Genomic DNA, 7,500 nt, shown 5'->3' on the forward strand with positions numbered 1-7,500 from the left:
TCACATGCATATCAGTAGCTTGCTCAATAAATATCTATTACAAATTTAAGAATTGTTTGACTAGGAAAATTACCTACCTTTCACCTGAAAATGTAAACTTGTACAGCACAACCATCATCTATGACTGCTGGAACTATACTGAAGGGTAGTGAGACTGTTAGTAGACTAAGAATTACATTACTGCAAGCTCGTTGGAACCTGTTGGGACACAGGTGTATCTTGAAAAATAGAGCTAACAAACAATTTTAAACATGATATTCATTATCAGCGACCTAAATTAGTTGAAAAATGCTACTTTGCTTTTGGAAGCATTTTTTCTGTTGACTAGTTTAATTGGTTCATGTACTATTTGTATTTCATTTTGTTTCCTTTCTTACAATCCCCTTTATATCTCTACATCTATTGCTCTCTCTTTCTGTCGCCTTCTCTCTCTGTCCCTTTGTTTTTTTCATCCTCTCTCTCTCTCTCTCTCTCTCTCTCTCTCTCTCTCTCTCTCTCTCTCTCTCTCTCTCTCTCTCTCTCTCTCTCTCTCTCTCTCTCTCTCTCTCTCTCTCTCTCTCTCTCTCTCTCTCTCTCTCTCTCTCTCTCTCTCTCTCTCTCTCTCTGTCTCTCTCTCTCTCTCTCTCTCCCCGAGGAAGATTTCCAACTATTCTTTGTCGTAGTTTTGATTAAAATATTCTTATCCTAGCTCCTGATATTTAGCAATCTGTTCGTGCCACCGGTTTAAGAGGCAGAATTAATATTTCAATCTACGTTAAATGGAATTTTGAATAAGGAGACTGGGGTCAGGCTCGGGACGGGGAGGAGACGTGAAAAGGTGAAGGTGGGGGAGAGAAAGGGGAAAGGGGAAGGACGAAGGGGGAACGGAAAAAGGAGAAGGGAGAAGGGAGAACGGAAAAGGGGAAAGGAGTGGATAAAACTGTATAGGGGAGGCTGAAGGGAAAAGGATTAAGAGAAAAGAAAAGGGGAGAGTAGGGAGTGTCTTAAGCGAAGTAGTAAACGTTCTGGTATATTCACACTCTTTTTATGATTGAGCATATTACAGAATAAAACGACACTTTCTTTGAAGTTGGACATTGGAAGAACGTGAAAATTTGTTTTTCTTCGAAGATGATCTCCTCACAGACTAAAAGGTTTTTACCCCAAACTATCCAACAAATCTAGTTATCATAATGGACGAAACTGGTATCATGTTAAAAAAAAAAAAAAAACCGCTATTCAGATAGGAAATGCCAAGGCTTTAGCTGATTTGTAGTCAATATGATACTTGCACATGTACTGACCTTTACCTGCTCCTAATAATCCCAGTACATAAGGCACATTTGATGGCTTTGGATGCAACTGAGTACCTCCAGGTGTATGCTCCTCACCTTATATTAGATGTTCCTAAATTGTGATCTCATGTACCTCTAACACAATGACCGCGACCCCACTGGATTTATAACCCTTTTTGTAACGTTTTATTGTATATTACTGATTGCAGACTTTGTACATAAAAACATAAGTACATAAGAATGAAGGTGACTGCAAGAAAAAAATAAGGTCTACACTAGGCAGCTCCGTATCCATCACCACCTTTCATCCCCATCCATAATTTTTTTTAATCGTTTCTTAATACAAATGATAGTTTCAGCGCTTACTACATGGTTACTAAGTCTGTTCCATTCGTCGACCACCCTATAAGTAAACCAATGCTTGCCTATTTCCTTCTTAAATATATATATTTTTTCAGTTTAAATCCATTACTGCGAGTCCTGCCCTGTTGTTTTAATATGATGTGTATACGCCACCATATACATGATGAGTAATATCACTCGCTCACACCGCTCACTCACTCCCTTACTCACTCACTCACTGTCCGCCCAACGTCCGGCCCTTCTTGCTTACTAAGGGTTGTCGAAACAACAATTCGTAGCACTTCGTGCTTATGCATCTACCACTGCCAAATTTCTGAGTCCATGTATCATTTTGGTCATTCTTCTCTGTACTGATTCTAGTGAATTGATGTCCATTCTGTAGGACGGAGACCAAAACTGTACCGCATAGTCAAGGATGGGTCTAACTATCGCTAGCTAGTTTGATAATTACCTCTGTTAGCTTTATTTCTGGTGCTAATGCAATGTTTCCTGGTTTTGAGGTCCGGACTCATTAGAACTCCCAAGTCTCTCTCACACTCAGTTTTCTCTAAAAGCGTGTTATCTAAGCTGTATCTATTTTCGGGGTTGTGTAGCCCTACGTTTCACACACTACACTTAGAGATATTGAAGTTCATTTGCCATTTCACCAACCATGTTAACAATTTGTTAAGATTATCCTGCAGAATCTGGGCGTCGTCTCCTGACCTAATTAGGCGTCCTATTTTAGTGTCGTCCGCAAACTTACTAACATCACTATTTATCCCATCGTCTAAGTCGTTTATGTACTTAATGAACAACAAGGGACCCAAAACCGAGCCCTGGGGGACCCCACTAGTAACATTGCCCCACCTAGATTTTACTCCATTTATGGTGACCCGCTGTTTTCTGTTACTAATCCAAGCTTTAATCCATTCTAACACTTTTCCTCCTATGCCATGTGCTTTGATTTTATTTAGTAGTCTCTGGTGTGGCACCTTGTCGAACGCTTTGCTAAAGTCAAGGTAAATAACATCGTAATTATCATTGTTATCTGACGCCTTATATACTTTAGTGTAAAAGGATAGAATATTAGTCACACATGACTTGCCCTTGGAGAAACCATGCTATGTATCACGTATCAGATTATGTCTTTCGATGTGTTCTCTGAGTCTATTTACTATTACTGATTCAAGCATTTTTCCTATTACCGATGTCAAACTGATTGGCCTGTAGTTGCATATAGATGATCTATCTCCTTTCTTAAAAACAGGAACAACGTTTGCCTGCCTCCAAGGAAGAGGCACTAAACCAGTGTCTACCGATTTATTGAATATTTCAGTTAACTGCTTCGCAGATTTCAAATTTACACTCCTTAAGCATTCTCGGAAAAATTTCGTCTGGACCCGGGGATTTTGTAGCTTTAAGTCTTTCAATCTGCTTGACTAAATTTTCTTTACTAATGTTGATATTGGATAGACAACTTTCTTCATCCTCTCTGAAAATTGGATCACAGTCAGGTACTTTATTTAACCTCTCATTAGTAAACACCGAGAGAAAATAATTGTTAAACTCCTTACTCATTTTTTCCTCCGATTTTATCATGACGTTTTCATCGTTTTTTATTGGTCCTATTCCTTCTTTATTTTGTGTTCTATAGAGATGAAAGAAACCCCTTTGGGTTGGATCTTGCTTGATAGCAACCTCAATTTCATAATTACGTTTCGCTGTGCGTGTATTCTTTTTAACCAGCTTTGCCATTTCGTTTCTCCGTTTTTTTTTTATTTTTACGTAAAGTCCTCTTTTCATTCTGATTTCGTGTTTCAACCTGTCCGTCATCCATTTGGGAGTATTACTATTTTTCGTATTGACTTCAGGTGGGATAAATGTATTTTGTGCATTGATAATTAGATCAGTTAGATTGCTATATATTTCATCCAAATAGCTGACCTGTCTGTCGAGCCCCGCCCCCAGGTGACCTGACCCAAGGTATCCATATTACCCTCCGTGACCCGTGAAGGATAGATATATCGATATCCAAATAAAAGAGGTGATCCACGTTTGGAAAAGAGATGATTAATATAAATAAATTCTATTTTAGTGATATAGAATAATAAAAAATTGATTCGCCCATTTGGAGTCGTGGTTCCCAATTTGGAAAGAATAAGCAATTAGAAAATTAAATACTAAAATAATAAGGAAATAAAACTATATTAGATTCGTCACTTTACCTCTCCCTCCCCCATTGACACTCACTATTAAGACCCAGGTGATTTCACTCAGTTAATGTCCAAACCCTAATTTGGACAGGGGTCAAGACCAAGTTTGACCTTGTTCGGATCGGGGGATGCTCGTTCAGACCAGATTCAGACCACGAATATCTCGCTCAGACCAATTTCTTTTTCTGAACTAAATAAAATCGGCCAAATTTCACTGAAGATACTAACATGAGGAAACATTGATATCATTATCACAGACACCAATGTAGACAAGTAACCTACCTTATCACCAAACGCCAGTCAAGGTTCTGATGCTATGCGACTCATGTAGAGAAAGTTAACCCTGCTCACAAGATCAATATGCTTGGATGAGAATAAGGGGTGGATAATATTTGCTATATAGTATCTATCATGTACCTTTTGTGATGATGGGGATGAATTGTGTGCCTACCTGGAAACGGAAAAAGGATTACCATGGAAAAGAAGAAATATTTACTATTTTCTTCTTGAGGATGATATACTGTAGACCCGAGATTTGAAGATGGTAAAGAAGATAAATATAAAGATGGTAATAAAAAAAGAAGAATAAAAATTGACTAGTAATGTTATTTGCTTGGGGGATTATTATGAAATTATAAAAGGAACATGCCTGACTCTGGTCCGTAGGGGGTATTACTTGGGTCCCTACAATGCTGGTAGTATATTGTTGTTTTGAGTTGTAATTCACCAGCGCTTCTATCATTATGGGTATTCTCGAAGAATAGGTGTGATTGTGACTTCGTGATATCTAGAAATTATCAATATACTTTTTTTTTTATTTATTTATTTATTTTTTTTTCCGATGGAATGATGGATTGACTGCCATGAGGTTGACATCGAAAAAACAAATCGAAAAAAATACACAGTTTGAAGGAAAGCTGATTTCATACTCGTATGGAATGATCGTTGATTTTTTTTTTTTTTTTTTTTATCTCTGGAAATATCAAAGCATTAATTCCTATCTCGTAATTGGATCAGTCACATGTTTAATTGGTGATTTTTTGTTGATCTTTTTTTTTTCATTTTCGAAATGTTGATAGCCAATGTACTCAGCCATTACAATGTCATGCAAACAGTCGTGCACTCATTCATGCACTGCTATGCCCATGGTATAATCATGGGGTTAATTTCAACCTTTTAAAGGTTATGAGCACTCGGTCGTTTCATGGGTAATTATGAGATCATCAGCATAATTTTGGACACTTACGAAGCAATCCAGTAAGCCTGATCTAAAAAAAGAATTAATGAATAAATAGATTGAAAAATATATAAAAATATAAATAGATAAATAAATAGATAAATAAGTAAATAAATGAATAATGAAAAAATAAATAAATAAATAAATAAATAAATAAATAAATAAATAAATAGATAAATAAATAAATAAATAGATAAATAAATAAATAAATAAATAAATAAATAAATAAATAAATAGATAAATAAATAATAGATAAATAAATAAATAAATAAGTAAATTAATAAATGAATGAATAAATACATAAATAAATGAATAAATAAATAAGTAAATAGCTAAATAAATAAGTAAATAAGTAAATAGATAAATTATTTGATAAATAAATAATAAATAAATAAATAAATAAATAAATGAATGAATAAGTAAATGAATAAATAAGTAGATAAATAAATAAATAAATAAACTAAATAAACAAATAAATAGAATAATAATAGATTAACAAATAAATGAATTAATGAATAAACAAAAATATAGATAAACCAATTAACAAATAAATAAAACTTATGCGTCTCGGATATGCATTAGTAACTACTAACTGATGGAAAGTATGACAAAGATTTATTATGCGCAATGACGATTCCAACACTAAAAAAGGACCCGTGAACAAAAGGTTGTGAGTACTAGCCAGTCTTTCTCTTACTACGATTCCTCTTAGACGAATGGGTAGTCTTCTAGACTTGAATACTGGAATCCTCGGTTCGATTCCCAGGAATAGCTCTGTAACAATCATTCAATCCACTCTTTCAGGGCTTCTGAGGTATCAGTGTCGCATTTCATCTGTAACATCGAGATGATGGGGATTTGGTATCAGACTCCATTCACAACCACCACAACCGCTCGACACTTCACATGTACCGTTGTGAGGCCCAGAGACATCATCCACCATGGGTTAGACTGGAGGTCCTGCACTGGAACATAAAGGCTGAAAACCTTTAAGAGACTCAACCCAAATAAAAATGAGTATGAAATATTGTGATAAAGGAGAAAAATATTGTTGGATTTAAATTAACCCAAGGAATAGACAAGGCTAATCTGAGGTAAATGGTTTCAGGATGATATAGGAAAAGCCACAAGATTCCTTAAACAAAGTACTTATCAGTGCTCGAAAATTAACTCAAAAAATGAATTCAAATTTAAAAAACCTATTTATATATATTTATATACATTTATAGATATATACAAGGTATATGTACATATATATATATATATATATATATATATATATATATATATGCAGATGAATATATGTGTGCATATGTCTACCCGCATTACGTTTGTACATATAAATGTATATAGAGGGTGTCACCTAACAAATGTACCTTTGTTAGTGCAGTATTGTTAGAGCACTTGTTAGTATCATTTGACATCATGCACTCTATATATATACATATATATATATATATATATATATATATATATATATATATATATATTATCGCTGTTTTCTACTTGCAACTATGAATCACCTCACTCTATCCTTTTTTTTAGGTATATATTTAAGGATACTGGCTGGAACATTCCTATTTACAAAAGAGGTCGAGGTGACGGCGGTTTGAACCTTGCCACGAGCGAGTTGGACCATGGGCATGGTTCATTAGACTCTACGCTACAAAGTCATGTGTAAGGGGTTCTACCCCAGCCCTCTGATAGAGAGAGTTCGCGACGTTAAATGAAATCATATCTACGGAATGTTATACCATTTATTGTTGATTTTCGACCGTTTCTTTCTCTAGGTTACATTAATATGTCGGCTATAGAACGGCTGATGGCATAATCGGAAGCATGCTGTTCTCACATTCACTTAGTTGTAGGTTTGAATCCTGCACTCATTTCACATAGGGCAAAAGTAACGGCTTCAGCTATTCTTATACCGTTCCTAAGAACTTTTTTACCTTCGTGTTTACCTTATCTTCCTGACCTTTATATGGTTCTTATGACCTATAGGATGTCTTAGTGACCTTTATATGATCTATGTCACAATTTGCTTGGCTTTATGACATTTCAGCGTTTCTTTGACCTTCTCTTTATCCTTGTGACAGATTTGTCAATATGTGACCTATATTTCATATTTAAAGCATCATCTTTCTGTTATTTGTTGATTCCTACCTTATTTTTGTGTGACCTTTATATTGTGCATGCGACTCTGTGACCTTTTTGACCCAACTCTTGTCATATTGACCTTTTTCTTCCCTCTCTGACCTATTCTGACTCATTATCTTCGTGTGGACTTTTTGAACTTTTGTGTATCTTTAAGTTCCTTTCCACTTGTGATGACACAGTGTTTCATAATATATGAGTTGTTTCAGAAATTTTTTTTGAACCTACTTTCTGTATATGTTCATTCCGATGAAGGGAATATTATGGAGTCACTCGG

This window comes from Oratosquilla oratoria, chromosome 13, assembly GCF_046742065.1.
Source record: "Oratosquilla oratoria isolate Oo_2021 chromosome 13, ASM4674206v1, whole genome shotgun sequence".
Classification (NCBI taxonomy): Eukaryota; Metazoa; Arthropoda; class Malacostraca; order Stomatopoda; family Squillidae; genus Oratosquilla; species Oratosquilla oratoria.